The 16062-nt window shown below is 36.7% G+C and overlaps 1 non-coding gene across 1 annotated transcript; it reads left to right on the top strand.

The window, feature by feature from the left end:
- Window positions 1-15486: 15486 nt before the first annotated feature.
- On the top strand, window positions 15487-15594 carry LOC148570084 (small nucleolar RNA R71). Its single transcript, XR_015908091.1, has one exon. It is a non-coding gene; the product is annotated as a small nucleolar RNA R71 (small nucleolar RNA).
- The last annotated feature ends 468 nt before the right edge of the window (window positions 15595-16062 follow it).

Here is a 16062-nt window from a genome sequence, read left to right as displayed (position 1 = left end):
ACTAAGCTTTTGAGGAGGAAAGAACTTGGCTAAGAAAGCCGTGACCAGCTTATCCCAAGAGTTCAGGCTATCCTTGGGTTAAGAGTCCAACCACACTCTAGCTCTGTCTCTTACAGCAAAAGGGAAAAGCATGAGCCTGTAGACTTCAGGATCTACTCCATTAGTCTTAACAGTATCACATATCTGCAAAAATTCAGTTAAGAACTGAAAAGGATCTTCAGATAGAAGTCCATGAAACTTGCAGTTCTACTGTATCAGAGAAACTAATTGAGGTTTCAGCTCAAAGTTGTTTGCTCCAATGGTGGGGATGGAGATGCTTCTTCCATGTAAATTGGAATTAGGTGCAGTAAAGTCACTAAGACTCCTCCTTGCATTATTATTATTTTTGGCTGCCATCTCCTCTTCTTGTTCGAAAATTTCTGAAAGGTGCTTGCTGGATTGTTGTAATTTAGCTTCTCTTAGTTTTCTCTTCAGAGTCCTTTCAGGTTCTGGATCTGCTTCAACAAGAATATTCTTGTCCTTGCTCCTGCTCATATGAAAAAGAGGGAACAAAAAAATAATAATAGGGATCCTTTTTACCACAGTATAGAGGTCCCTGTGTGAGTAGAAGAAAAGAAGAAGAGAAAATCTGAACTCAGAGAGAGAGAGGGGGTTCGGATTTTTGGTGAGTGAGGAAGAGATGTTAGTAAATAAATAAATAAATAGAAGAGGATGAGAGGGTGAGGTTTTCGAAAATAATTTTTGAAAAAGAGTTAGTGATTTTCGAAAATTAAAAGAAGAAATAAATTAAAATTGAATTTTAAAACAATTAGTTAATTAAAAAGAATTTTTGAAAAAGAGGGAGATATTTTCAAAAATTAGAGAGAGAGGGTTAGTTAGGTAGTTTTGAAAAAGATAAGAAACAAACAAAAAGTTAGTTAGTTAGTTGAAACAAATTTGAAAATCAATTTTGAAAAGATAAGAAGATAAGAAGTTAGAAAAGATATTTTAAAATCAAATTTTTGAAAAAGATATGATTTTGAAAAAAGATAAGATAAAAAGATATTTTTGAAAAGATATGATTGAAATTAGTTTTGAAAAAGATTTGATTTTTAAAATCACAATTAATGACTTGATTCACAAGAAATCACAAGATATGATTCTAGAACTTAAAGTTTGAATCTTTCTTAACAAGTAAGTAACAAGCTTGAAATTTTTGAATCAAAACATTAATTGATGATGTTATTTTCGAAAATTATGTGATAAAGATAAGAAAAATATTTTTGAAAAATATTTTTAAAATTTTTTAAAATAACTAAGAAAAATGAAAAAGATTTGATTTTTGAAAAAGATAAGATTTTTAAATTGAAAATTTGATTTGACTCATAAAAATAACTAGATTTTAAAATTTTTTGAAATAATCAAATCTAATTTTCGAAATTTATGAGTGAAAAAGGGGAAGATATATTTTTGATTTTTGAAATTTTTTTTTGATGAGAGAGAAAAACATGAAAAAGACTCAATGCATGAAAATTTTGGATCAAAACAATGAATGCATGCAAGAATGCTATGAATGTCAAGATGAACACCAAGAACACTTTGAAGATCAAGATGAACACCAAGAACTTATTTTTGAAAAATTTTTTATGCAAAGAAAACATGCAAGACACCAAACTTAGAAATCTTTAATGCTTAGACACTAAGAATTCAAGAATGCATATGAAAAACACCATACAACACAAAACAATATAATATGAAGATCAATCAAGAAGGTTTTATCAAGAACAACTTGAAGATCATGAAGAACACTATGAATGCATGATTTTTTTCGAAAAATGCAAGATGAACATACAATTGACACCAAACTTAAAATCTGACTCAAGACTCAAACAAGAAACACAAAATATTTTTTTGATTTTTATGATTTTATGATTTTTTTTTTATTTTTGTATATTATTTTCGAAAAAACATATAGGAAAAAAAAATAAGGATTTCAAAATTTTTAATATGAATTCCAGGAATCTTGTACTCTTAGTCTAAAGCTCCAATCTGAGGGTTAGGCATGGCTTAATAGCCAGCCAAGCTTTAGAAGATACAAATCAGGCATGCAACAGCTGATATTCAAATTAACTTGCCTTTATGCTGATGGTTGGAAGCCCCTATCCAAAAGAATTAGACATGGCTTTACAGCCAGCCAGGCTTCAACATGTTTCATGAAACACTAGAATTCATTCTTAAAAATTCTGAAATAATTTTCGAAAACAGATGAGAAATTTTTGAAAGATTTTTGAAATTTTTTTTTTGAAAATTTTTTGAAAATAAAACAAAAAGAAAATTACCTAATCTGAGCAACAAGATGAACCGTCAGTTGTCCAAACTCGAACAATCCCCGGCAACGACGCCAAAAACTTGGTGCAAGAAATTGTGATCTCAGGCAACGGCGCCAAAAACTCTGTACGCACGTCTTAATAAATCGTTTTTCATTCACAACTTCGATACAACTAACCAGCAAGTGCACTGGGTCGTCCAAGTAATAAAACCTTACGTGAGTAAGGGTCGATCCCACGGAGATTGTTGGTATGAAGCAAGTTATGGTCATCTTGTAAATCTCAGTCAGGCGGATAATAATTGATTATGGAGTTTTCGAAAATAAATAATAAATAGACAGAGAATAAAGATAGAAATACTTATGTATATCATTGGTGAGAATTTCAGATAAACGTATAGAGATGCTTTCGTCCCTCTGAACTTCTGCTTTCCTGCTGTCTTCATCCAATCAGTCCTACTCCTTTCTATGGCTGGCTTTATGTAAGGACATCACCATTGTCAATGGCTACTTTTCATCCTCTCTGTGAAAATGGTCCGATGCGCTGTCACTGCATAGCTAATCATCTAGAGGCATCACCATGGTCAATGGTTGCATCCTATCCTCTTGTGAAAATGGTCCAAATGCTCTGTCACAGCACGGCTAATCATCTGAGGTTCTCGATCATACTGGAATAGGATTCACCCTCCTTTTGCGTCTATCACTACGCCCAGCACTCGCGAGTTTGAAGTTCGTCACAGTCATTCAATCCCAGAATCCTACTCGGAATACCACAGACAAGGTTTAGACTTTCCGGATTCTCATGAATGCCGCCATCAATCTAGCTTATACCACGAAGATTCTGATTAAGAGATCCAAGAGATAATCATCCAATCTAAGGTGGAACGGAAGTGGTTGTCAGGCACGCGTTCGTGGGGGAATGATGATGATTGTCACATTCATCACATTCATGTTGAAGTGCGAATGAATATCTTAGAAGCGGAATAAGTTGAGTTGAATAGAAAAACAGTAGTACTTTGCATTAATTCATGAGGAACAGCAGAGCTCCACACCTTAATCTATGGAGTGTAGAAACTCTACCGTTGAAAATACATAAATGAAAGGTCCAGGCATGGCCGAATGGCCAGCCCCCAAAACGTGATCACATGATCAAAAATACAATCCAGGATGTCTAATACAATAGTAAAAAGTTCTATTTATAATAAACTAGCTACTAGGGTTTACAGAAGTAAGTAATTGATGCATAAATCCACTTCCGGGGCACACTTGGTGTGTGCTTGGGCTGAGCTTTAGCTTTCCATGTGCAGAGGCTTCTTTTGGAGTTGAACGCCAGGTTGTAACGTGTTTCTGGCGTTCAACTCTGGTTTGTGACGTGTTTCTGGCGTTTAACTCCAGACAGCAGCGTAGAACTGGCATTCAACGCCCTTTTACGTCGTCTAAACTCGGCCAAAGTATAGACTATTATATATTGCTGGAAAACCCTGGATGTCTACTTTCCAATGCAATTGGAAGCGCGCCATTTTGAATTCTGTAGCTCCAAAAAATCCACTTTGAGTGCAGGGAGGTCAGAATCCAACAGCATTAGCAGTCCTTCTTCAACCTCTGAATCTGATTTTTGCTCAAGTCCCTCAATTTCAGCCAGAAAATGCCTGAAATTACAGAAAAATACACAAACTCATAGCAAATTCCAGAAATGTGAATTTAACATAAAAACTAATGAAAACATCCCTAAAAGTAACTAGATCCTACTAAAAACATACTAAAAACAATGTCAAAAAGCGTATAAATTATCCGCTCATCAGTGAGCGGACAGCCACTAAGGTACTCCAAAGTGGCTTTCACTAGCCTACTCTCTTTAAGGATTCTAGAGAGTTCGTCCGTAACTGTGATAGTTGACAGAGGGCTGGCAAATGTTTGTCAAACACACCCTTACTTATAGGCTAGATTATGTCTTCACTTTTGAAAAAAAAGTTTTTATTATTTTATATTTAGTTAAATTTTTAAAAACAAAATTTAAATATAAAAAATATTATAATATTCGAATACACTTTAGAGTCAAAGACAAAAGATAATATCATATTTTATAATATATTTAGTTTAAAAGACAGATGAAATATATATTTTTGTACATATTTTTTAATCAAATTTTTGTATTAGTTTTTAGTTAAGACATATGGAGTCACATAATTTAGAGATCATTTTAATAATTTTTTTACCCTTAATATATTTTTCAAATACCAAAACTTGTCCTTCTTTTATTAAAATCCTAACTTCATATTCTCTTTTTGGTATTATTTCTTCTGACAATTCCTCTTCCGCTATCTCTTTTTTTTTTCTTCATCTGTGTTACCTTGGCTTGGTCATCCCTAAAATTTACCTCCATCCTATGCTTACAGGTATCGTAACTGGAGAAGTAAGAGTGAAAAAGATAAAAGGGCGAAAAAAATGAAGGAAGAATATGAGGGTGGAGTAAAAAAAATGAAGGATTAAGAAAATGAAGGAAGAGTATAAATGTGAAGTGAAGAAGATAAATGTTGAACCAACTGGGATTTAATCGAAAAAGATCAAAAGGACATAGAGAAGAGTTTTCTTTTATTATAAGATGGGATTTTATCGAAAAAATATTCTAATTTTTAAAAAAATCAAAAGGGTATATAATGTCTTTTGTTATGTATTTAGTTAATTGTATCTATCTTTCTAAATACAAAACAAAGACATTTGACAAGTTTTTGTCAATTACTTCCAAACATAATACAAAAGCATAAAAATATTAGAAACTGTCTCTGTCTCTATTTCTTTGTCCTTGTATCTCTGTCTCTATATTTTTGTCTTAGGTACAACATTTAAATATTTAAGACACTAAAATGATAAAAATCGTAAATTTGAGCGAACTTTAGAGATTTAGTTGGTATATGTAATAGAAGTATTAGAACCAAAATAATACTATAAGGGTTTTTTTAGTAATTATTCAAACCAGTCTCTGAAATTTTAAAAATCAAAAGAATCTCAAATTTTAAAATACACAAAACAGTCTCCAACGTTTATTTCTGTTAGACAATATAATCTCTCTGCAAGTTTGATGGTGATTACTGACGTAAAGCGTTAACTCGCATATATGGCCGTTAAGTATCCACCTGTGTTAGACCAATCCCATGGTGCAAAAAAAAATTAAAAACTCTTAAAACAGTTATTGAAAAATTCTAAACATTCCAAAACAATTCGTTTGAAATTTTTTATCTTTTTCAAAAACCAACGTCTTATAATATTTTTATTAATCAGAATAATAAAATATTATTAAAAATTATATAATAAATAAAGAATATAAAAAATAACAAAATATATACTAAAAGATAATTTTATTTATTAACTCTAAAATGTCATAAAAATATTATTTAATCATTAACCTATAATACCTACATAAATGTAATGTACAAACCATAATAATAACAACTAAATTTAAAAGGTCATTACATTATGAAGGTCATTGTTTATATACTTAAACTCCTAAGATATTGACCAAAACTTACACATTTGACTTCATAGGTAATTTGGTTTGCATTGCATACAAATTTCGAAGTGTTACCCTTATAAGCATTTGCACAAATATTCTCAATTGTTTATGTGAAAAATTTTATGTTAAATGAGAGTTCTTCTATCTTTTTAAATAATACTAGCACATTCTCTTCTTGATAATTAAAGAATGATCATTAATATGATATCTACAAATTAAATTAATATCTTGCATTGTCAAAAACAAATATAAATTTGGTTATTTTAAATTAAATTTTTTTTAGATCACTTTTTAAGGCTTCGACTTTTTGTTTCGACTTTTTTTCTTGCTTTTTCTCCCAGACAGTGGTGCTCAGAGCCTTAGGCATATTCTGTAACAGCATTGGGTCACCACTTTAAGTGCTCAGTCTCAAAGGTTACTTGACAGTTTTACACCACAAGCATATGATTAGGGGAAATCACTCTTTTGAGCTTTAGATCACTTTTGACCCTCTTAACTATTGATAATGGTTTTTTATCACTTTTTCTCAAGCAAGCAAAAACAATATAGGACCAAGGAAGAGAAAATATACAAGATTTGAGTTCTCAATCAAGCTCAGGTCTAATTACTGAATGGAGCCAATGATACTCTAATTCTGAATAGCTTTGGCATCTCATTATCCCTTGAAGCTCAGAAATATTGATGTTCTTAAGAACTAGAACTCAGATGATATTATTGATTCTCTTCTTTAGGCTCTAGTTGATTCTTGAATACAGCTTTTCTTTTCTTTGGTGCTTTGCACCTTTGAGCCTAGCCGTGACTCTAAGTGTTTTGTTTTCAAGCTTAACTTGAAACATAAACACCACAAGCACTTAACTAGGGAAACCTTTTGGGCTTGACTTTTTCTTTTCTTTTTCTCCCAGACAGTGGTGCTCAGAGCCTTAGGCATATTCTGTAATAGCATTGGGTCACCACTTTAAGTGCTCAGTCTCAAAGGTTACTTGACACTTTTACACACAAGCATATGGTTAGGTGGTGCAGAATTTATAACCCACAAACTAATCGGTAAGTGCACCGGGTCGTACCAAGTAATACCTCATGTGAGTGAGGGTCGATCCCACGAGGATTGATGGACTAAGCAACAATGGTTGATTAATTTACTTAGTTAGGCAAGCAGAAAATGGTGTTTGAAGGTTCAAAAGCATTAACAGTAATTCAGAATATCAGAAAGCAAGCAGTAAATTGATGTGAATAATATATGGAGAAACAATTAAGGCTTCAGAGTTATCTATTTTCCGCATTGACTTTTTTACTAACTATTTTAATCATGCAAGATTTAATCCATGGCAAACTATATGTGACTAAACCCTAATTCCTTAGACCTTTTTTGTCTCCTCTAAAATTCATCAACTGTCAATTCCTTAGTCACTTAATTCCAATTAGAGGGTGATGTTTAATTCTAGTTTATATACCACAGAAATCCTAATTACCCAAATATAAGAGGATTATATGTCATGTATCCCGTTAAGTCCAAATAATTAGAAATTTAGGAGAATATGTTTTCAAGCTGTTGTTCAAGTAAAGAGCTTTTCCAAGTTATAAAAGAACTCAATTAGAACAAGGGTCATACTTCCGTTCCACCCAAATTCATAATATAAAGAACAAAAATAATTCTTGAAATATAAATCAGTACATGAATTAAAATAGAAAAATAATAGTATCAATCCATACAATAGACAGAGCTCCTAACCTTAACAGGTTTGAGCACAGAGTATACTGGGCAACAAAGTTTCTGAATTTTGATACCAAGACTGTAGGAGAGAAAATGTTGCTCCAACTAAATAAACTGGACGAATTCTGGCATGCTGCCTTTGAGAATGCCAAAGTCTATAGGAAAAGGGCAAAGAAGTGGCATGATAGGAAGATAGCCTCAAGAGTTTTTTAGAACGGCTAGAAGGTTTTGCTATTCAATTCTAGGCTCAAACTATTCCCTAAAAAGCTCAAGTCAAGATGGTCACGACCCTTTGTAGTCACTGAAGTGTCCCCCTATGGTCATGTAGAACTTTAAGATTGGAATGCAGACAACAGATTCATCATTAATGGCCATGGAGTAAAACACTACCTAGGGGATGAGATTGTTCGCGAGCAATCCACCTACCTACTGACCTGACAGTAGTGATTGTCAAGCTAATGACGGTAAAGAAGCACTTGTTGGGAGGCAACCCAACCAAGAGTATCCTTTCAATTATTCCAATTTTATTTTAGTTTTAGTTTAGTTTGATCTTATTTTATTTTTCACTGATTTTCAATGTTTTCCTAGGTTTTCTGACGTTTGTGATCATGTACAGTACTTAGAACAGAGACAGAATCACTCAGACAACAAAACAGCACACCCGGGAGAAAATCCTCTACTGGTGCCTAACGCCATCCTAGCGTTTAGCGCCAAAGGAAGGGTGTGGGAATATGGGCATTGAATTTACTCCAATTTCTCCCCCACCCCTACCATGATCGAATTTACCACCACCCCACTACTATAAATCCGCATACTTTCTTCACTCTTTTCACACCTCTTCCCTCCTATTCTTTCTTCCTTTCACCATACATCCTATCTCTTTCTTTCCTTTTCTCTTTGCTTGAGGACAAGCAAAAGTCTTAAGTTTGGTATTGAGACACTCTATTTTTCACTCTCCATGGCACCAAAGGTTGGGAAATCATCCTCAAGAAAGAGGAAAAAAAAAGCTCCCTCAATAGTTGCTTACGAGCTCTACTGGTTTTACACCAAGCTTCATGAGGAACATTACTACAATGTTGTTAGCAAGAAGAAGGTAATCCCGGAAGTAAAATTTGAATTAAAGGCTGATGAGTACCCGAAAATTCAAGAGCAAATTCAAATTAGGGGTTGGAAAAGTCTAGCCAACCCCGTAACTGAAGTTGGAGTTCTGAAAGTCCGAGAATTTTATGCAAATATATAGATGACGGACAAACAAAAGAAAGAGCACCCTGAATTCAAAACTTGGCACACCATGGACCGAGGAAGGACTCTGCAATTTGAAATGGAAAAAGTGAGGGAAATCTTTAAGCTACCTCCATCAAAAGATGACCCTCACTCTTTCAACAGGAGAGTACAAGCCGATCCGAGATTGGATCAAGTGCTCAAAGACATATGCCTCCCCGGAGCACAATGGAAGAAGGACGCTAGGGGTCAGCCATTTCAGTTGAGAAGGAATGATCTCAAGCCAGTTGCTAGAGGTTGGCTGGAGTTCATTCAACACTCCATCCTCCCCACTAGCAATCACTCTGAGGTCACTGTGAGGCGAGCTGTGATGATCCATTTCATTATGCTTTACAATGAAGTGGAAGTTCATCAGTTAATCCCTTTGGAGATATACAATATCGCAGCAAAGACCTCAACCCTCTCTAGGCTGGGTTTTCCTCATCTCATCTCTCGCTTGTGAGAGGCGGCCAAAGTCCAGATTGATAGAGATATATTTATTGTAGTGGACAACCCAATCACCAAGAAGAGTATGGAGCACACTCAGGAACTTGGGCAAGCACCAATTCAGAAGCCAGTTCTCCCTCCTCAGAGGAAGCAGCCTGAATGGCCTCAAGAGCAAAGTATCCCTCTGTGCAAGCACTAGAAAGTGAATAGAAATACTATTAAAATCTCCAAAAACAATTTCTGCTGAAAGTGGTTTGGTTCTGAGCAATTTCCCAAAGCTGCAGAAATTAACATTAACATATGAAGAACATAATATGTAAAAGCGTAAATTGGATAAATTTGGCATTAATATTAAGTAGTCATTAATATTAAGTAGTCATTAATAGAAATACAAAATTATCAAATAGTCCAATTATCATTATCAATAAAAGCGTAAATTGGAGAAATTTGGCAGCATTTATATTTCAATTTATTGAATTTTATATTCTGCAATGAGAAAGTTGGATTACATGGTAAATACTTTAATGTCTTATATTAATATGTTAACTTTATATGTTACAGGACATCAAACCTGCTTAATCCTCTGTACATCAACAGTTAATCTCTGATACTTTTTCGACACCTGAACAAAAGGTTGAAGATTTTAATAATAAGTAATAACTAAAGTTGCAGAATCAAATAATGATATCAAAATTGGTGCACGAAATTGTGATCTCCAGGCTCGAACAAATCCTGGTAATGGCTCCAAAGCTTGGTGCTCTGATCTTAATTCATAATTGTCACAACTTCGATACAACTAACCAGCAAGTGCACTGGGTCGTCCAAGTAATACCTTACGTGAGTAAGGGTCGAATCCCACGGAGATTGTTGGTATGAAGCAAGCTATGGTCACCTTGTAAATCTCAGTCAGGCAGATATAAAGTGATAATGGTGTTTTCGAATATTAATTAATAAAATAGGGATAGAGACACTTATGTAATTCATTGATAGGAATTTCAGATAGGTGAATGGAGATGCTTTCGTTCCTCTGAACCTCTGCTTTCCTGCTATCTTCATCCAGTCAGTCTTACTCCTTTCCATGGCTGGCTTTATGTGATACATCACCACTGTCAATGGCTACTTTCGGTCATCTCTCGGGAAAATGATCCAATGCCCTGTCACGGCACGGCTAATCGTCTGGAGGCATCACCCTTGTCAATGGCTTCATCTTATCCTCTCAGTGAATAATATGCTCATGCATCCTGTCACGGCACGGCTATTCATCTGTCGGTTCTCGATCATGCTGGAATAGGATTTACTATCCTTTTGCGTCTGTCACTAACGCCCTGCAATCGCGAGTTCGGAGCTCGTCACAGTCATTCAATCATTGAATCCTACTCGGAATACCACAGACAAGGTTTAGACCTTCCGGATTCTCTTGAATGCCGCCATCATTCTAGCTTACGCCACGAAGATTCTGGTTGGGAGATCTAAGAGATATTCATTCTAGCTTAATTCATGTAGAACAGAAGTGTTTGTCAGGCACGCGTTCATAAGGGAGAAGGATGATGAGCGTCACACATAATCATCACCTTCATCACGTTCTTGGGTGCGAATGGATATCTTAGAAGCGAAATAAGATGAATTGAATAGAAAACAGTAGTACTTTGCATTAATCTTTGAGGAACAGCAGAGCTCCACACCTTAATCTATGGAGTGTAGAAACTCTACCGTTAAGAATACATAAGTGAAGGTCCAGGCATGGCCGAGATGGCCAGCCCCCTATTGTGATCTAAGATAGCATACAACTGATCAAAGATGGTCAAAAAGACGCCTAATACAATAGTAAGAGGTCCTATTTATAATAAACTAGTCACTAGGATTTACATGAGTAAGTAATTGATGAATAAATCCACTTTCGGGGCCCACTTGGTGTGTGTTTGGGCTGAGCCTAAGTGTTGCACGTGTAGAGGCCATTTGTGGAGTTGAACGCCAGTTTCTGTGCCAGTTTGGGCGTTCAACTCTGGTTTTGGATCCTTTTCTGGCGCTGGACGCCAGATTTGGGCAGAAGGCTGACGTTGAACGCCAGTTTACGTCGTCAATTCTTGGCCAAAGTATGGACTATTATAGATTGCTGGAAATCCCTGGATGTCTACTTTCCAACGCAATTGGAAGCGCGCCATTTCGAGTTCTGTAGCTCCAGAAAATCCACTTTGAGTGCAGGGAGGTCAGAATCCAACAGCATCAGCAGTCGTTCTTCAACCTCTGAATCTGATTTCTGCTCAAGTCCCTCAATTTCAGCCAGAAAATACCTGAAATCACAGAAAAACACACAAACTCATAGTAAAGTCCAGAAATGTGAATTTAACATAAAAACTAATGAAAACATCCCTAAAAGTAACTAGATCCTACTAAAAACATACTAAAAACAATGTCAAAAAGCGTATAAATTATCCGCTCATCACAACACCAAACTTAAATTGTTGCTTGTCCCCAAGCAACTGAAAATCAAAATAGGATAAAAAGAATAGAATATACTATAAATTCCAAACTATCAATGAAATAGAGCTTCAATCATATGAGCGGGACTTATAGCTTTTTGCCTCTTGAATAGTTTTGGCATCTCACTTTATCCATTGAGGTTCAGAATGATTGGCATCTATAGGAACTTCAGATTTCGAATAGTGTCATTGACTCTCCTAGTTCAGTATGATGATTCTTGAACACAGCTTCTTTATGAGTCTTGGCCGTGGCCCTAAGCACTTTGTTTTCCAGTATTATCACCGGATACATAAATGCCACAGACACATAATTGGGTGAACATTTTCAGATTGTGACTCAGCTTTGCTAAAGTCCCCAATTAGAGGTGTCCAGGGTTCTTAAGCACACTCTTCTTTTGCTTTGGACCTTGACTTTAACCGCTCAGTCTCAAGTTTTCACTTGACACCTACACGCCACAAGCACATGGTTAGGGACAGCTTGGTTTAGCCGCTTAGACCAGGATTTTATTCTTTTAGGCCCTCCTATCCACTGATGCTCAAAGCCTTGGGATCCTTTTTAATTGCCCTTGCCTTTTGGTTTTAAGGGTTATTGGCTTTTTGCTCTTGCCTCTTGGTTTTAAGGGCTTTGGCTTTTTCTGCTTGCTTTTTCTTTTTCTTTCTATTTTTTTGCCTATTTTTTTTTCTGCAAGCTTTGTTCTTTGCTGCTTTTTCTTGCTTCAAGAATCATTTTTATGATTTTTCAGATTATCAAATAACATGTCTCCTAGTCATCATTCTTTCAAGAGCCAACATATTTAACATTCTTAAACAACAACTTCAAAAGACATATGCACTGTTCAAGCATACATTCAGAAAACAAGAAGCATTGTCACCACATCAATATAATTAAACTAAGTTCAAGGATAAATTCGAAACTCATGTACTTCTTGTTCTTTTGAATTAAAACATTTTTCATTTAAGAGAGGTGATGGATTCATAGGACATTTATAACTTTAAGACAAAGTTACTAACTACTAATGATCATGTAATGAAGACACAAACATGGATAAGCACATAACATATAAAACGAAAAAAAACAGAGAAAGTAAGAACAAGGAATGAGTCCACCTTAGTGATGTCCTTGAGCTCTTCTATGTCTCTTCCTTGTCTTTGTTGCTCCTCCTTCATTGCTTTTAGATCTTCTCTGAATTCATGAAGGATGATGGAGTGCTCCTGATGTTCCACCCTTAGTTGCTTCCAATAATTGTGTGGAAGAAAATGAATCCCCTGAGGTATCTCAGGGATCTCTTGATTTGCAGTCAAATGTTCTACCACTGAGCTATAGACCCTTGATGGAAGCTTTTGTCTTCCCTTTCCTCTTTCTAGAGGTTTCTCTGGCCTTAGGTGCCATCAATGGTTATGAAAAAAACAAAAAAAACTATGCTTTTGCCACACCAAACTTAGAATGTTGCTCGCCCTCGAGCAAAAGAAGAAAGAATAGAAGAATAAGAAGAAGATATGGAGGAGATAGATGGGAGTGTGTATTCGGCCATATGGGTGGGATTGGGTGGGAGAGAGATGTTGAATTTTTGAAGGTAGTGGGTGTATGGATGTGAGTGGTAAATGGAAAAAAAGAAGGAATGATCATGAATGGAAAGGGAGATGATGAGGTAGGTGGGGATCCTGTGGGGTCCACAGATCCTGAGATGATCCTGTGGGGTCCACAGATCCTGAGGTGTCAAGGCATTTACATCCCTGCACCAATTTAGGCATGTAAAATGCCCTTGCACACAACTCTGGGCGTTCAGCGCCAGGTTGGTGCCCATTTTGGGCGTTCAACGCCCCTTTGCTGCCATTTCTGGCGTTGAACACCAGAACCATGCTTGTTCTGGGCGTTCAGCGCCAGGATGCTCCCATTCTGGGCGTTCAGCGCCAGAACTATGCTCTGTTCTGGCGTTTGAACGCCAGACAGATGCTCCTCCAGGGTGTGATTTTTCTTCTGCTGTTTTTGATTCCGTTTTCAATTTTTATATTTATTTTATGACTCCTCATGATCATGAACCTATAAAGACACATAACTAAGAAAAATATAGTTAGATAAATAAACATTGGGTTGCCTCCCAACAAGCGCTTCTTTAATGTCAATAGCTTGACAGTGGGCTCTCATGGAGCCTCACAGATGTGCAGAGCTTTGTTGAGACTCTCCAACACCAAACTTAGAGTTTGACTGTGGGGGCTCTGGTTGACTCTGCTTGGAGAGAAGCTTTTTCTGCTTCCTCTCCATGGTTGCAGAGGGAGATCCTTGAGTTTTAAACACAAGGGAGTTCTCATTCCATTGAAGGAATATTTCACCTCTGTCAACATCAATCACAGCTCTTGCTGTGGCCAGGAAAGGTCTTCCTAGGATGATGGATTCATCCTCTTCCTTTCCAGTATCCAGGACTATGAAATCAGCAGGGATGTAAAGGCCTTCAACCTTTACTAACACGTCCTCTACTTGTCCATAAGCCTGTTTTCTTGAGTTGTCTGCCATCTCTAATGAGATTTTAGCAGCTTGCACCCCATAGATTCCCAGTTTCTCTATTATAGAGAGGGGCATGAGGTTTATTCCTGAACCAAGGTCACACAGAGCATTAAAGATCATGGTGCCTATGGTACAGGGTATTATGAACTTTCCAGGATCCTGTCTCTTCTGAGGCAATGTCAGTTGATCCAGATCACTTAGTTCATTGATGAACAAGGGGGGTTCAACTTCCCAAGTATCAATGCCAAATAATTTGGCATTTAGCTTCATGATTGCACCAAGAAACTTGGCAGTTTGCTCTTCAGTAACATCCTCATTCTCTTCAGAAGAGGAATACTCATCAGAGCTCATGAAGGGCATAAGGAGGTTCAATGGAATCTCTATGGTCTCTAGATGAGTCTCAGATTCCTTTGGTTCCTCAGAGGGAAGCTCCTTATTGACCACTGGACGTCCCAGGGGGTCTTCCTCCTTGGGATTCACGTCCTCTCCTCTCCTCACAGGTTCGGCCATGGCGCTTATGTCAATGGCCTTGCACTCTCCTTTTAGGTTCTCTTCTGTATTGCTTGGGAGAGTACTAGGAGGGATTTCAGTGATCTTTTTACTCAGCTGGCCCACTTGTCCTTCCAGATTTCTAATGGAAGACCTTGTTTCATTCATGAAACTTACAGTGGCCTTAGATAGATCAGAGACTAGATTTGCTAAATTAGAAGCATTTTGTTCAGAGTTCTCTGTCTGTTGCTGAGTGGATGATGGAAAAGGTTTGCTATTGCTAAACCTGTTTCTTCCACCATTATTAAAGCCTTGTTGGGGCTTTTGATCCTTCCATGAGAAATTTGGATGATTTCTCCATGTTGAGTTATAGGTGTTTCCATAAGGTTCACCTAAGTAATTTACCTCTGCTATTGCAGGGTTCTCAGGATCATAAGCTTCTTCTTCAGGAGAAGCCTCTTAAGTACTGTTGGATGCAGCTTGCATTCCATGCAGACTCTGAGAGATCATAATGACTTGCTGAGTCAATATTTTATTCTGAGCCAATATGGCATTCAGAGTATCAACTTCAAGAACTCCCTTCTTTATAGGCGTCCCATTGTTCACAGGATTTCTTTCAGAAGTGTACATGAACTGGTTGTTAGCAACCATGTCAATGAGTTCTTGAGCTTCTGCAGGCATTTTCTTTAGATGAATGGATCCACCTGCAGAAGTGTCCAGTGACATCTTTGATAGCTCAGATAAACCATCATAGAATATATCCAGGATGGTCCATTCTGAAAGCATGTCAGAAGGACACTTTTTGGTCAACTGTTTGTATCTTTCCCAAGCTTCATAGAGGGATTCACCTTCTTTCTGTCTGAAGGTTTGAACATCAGCTCTAAGCTTGCTCAGCTTTTGAGGAGGAAAGTACTTGGCTAAGAAAGCCGTGACCAGCTTATCCCAAGAGTTCAGGCTGTTTTTGGGTTGAGAATCCAACCATAATCTAGCTCTGTCTCTTACAGCAAAAGGGAAAAGCATGAGCCTGTAGACTTCAGGATCTACTCCATTAGTCTTAACAGTATCACATATCTGCAAGAATTCAGTTAAGAACTGAAAAGGATCTTCAGATGGAAGTCCATGAAACTTGCAGTTCTGCTGCATTAGAGAAACTAATTGAGGTTTCAGCTCAAAGTTGTTTGCTCCAATGGCAGGAATGGAGATGCTTCTTCCATGTAAACTGGAATTAGGTGCAGTAAAGTCACCAAGCATCTTCCTTACATTATCATTATTTTCGGCTGCCATCTCCTCTGCCTGTTCGAAAATTTCTGAAAGGTTATCTCTGGATTGTTGTATTTTAGCTTCTCTTAATTTTCT

The sequence above is a fragment of the Arachis ipaensis genome, chromosome B3, assembly GCF_059453495.1.
Source record: "Arachis ipaensis isolate K30076 ecotype BB chromosome B3, ASM5945349v1, whole genome shotgun sequence".
NCBI lineage: Eukaryota > Viridiplantae > Streptophyta > Magnoliopsida > Fabales > Fabaceae > Arachis > Arachis ipaensis.
This window is presented reverse-complemented; position numbering and strand designations above follow the sequence as displayed.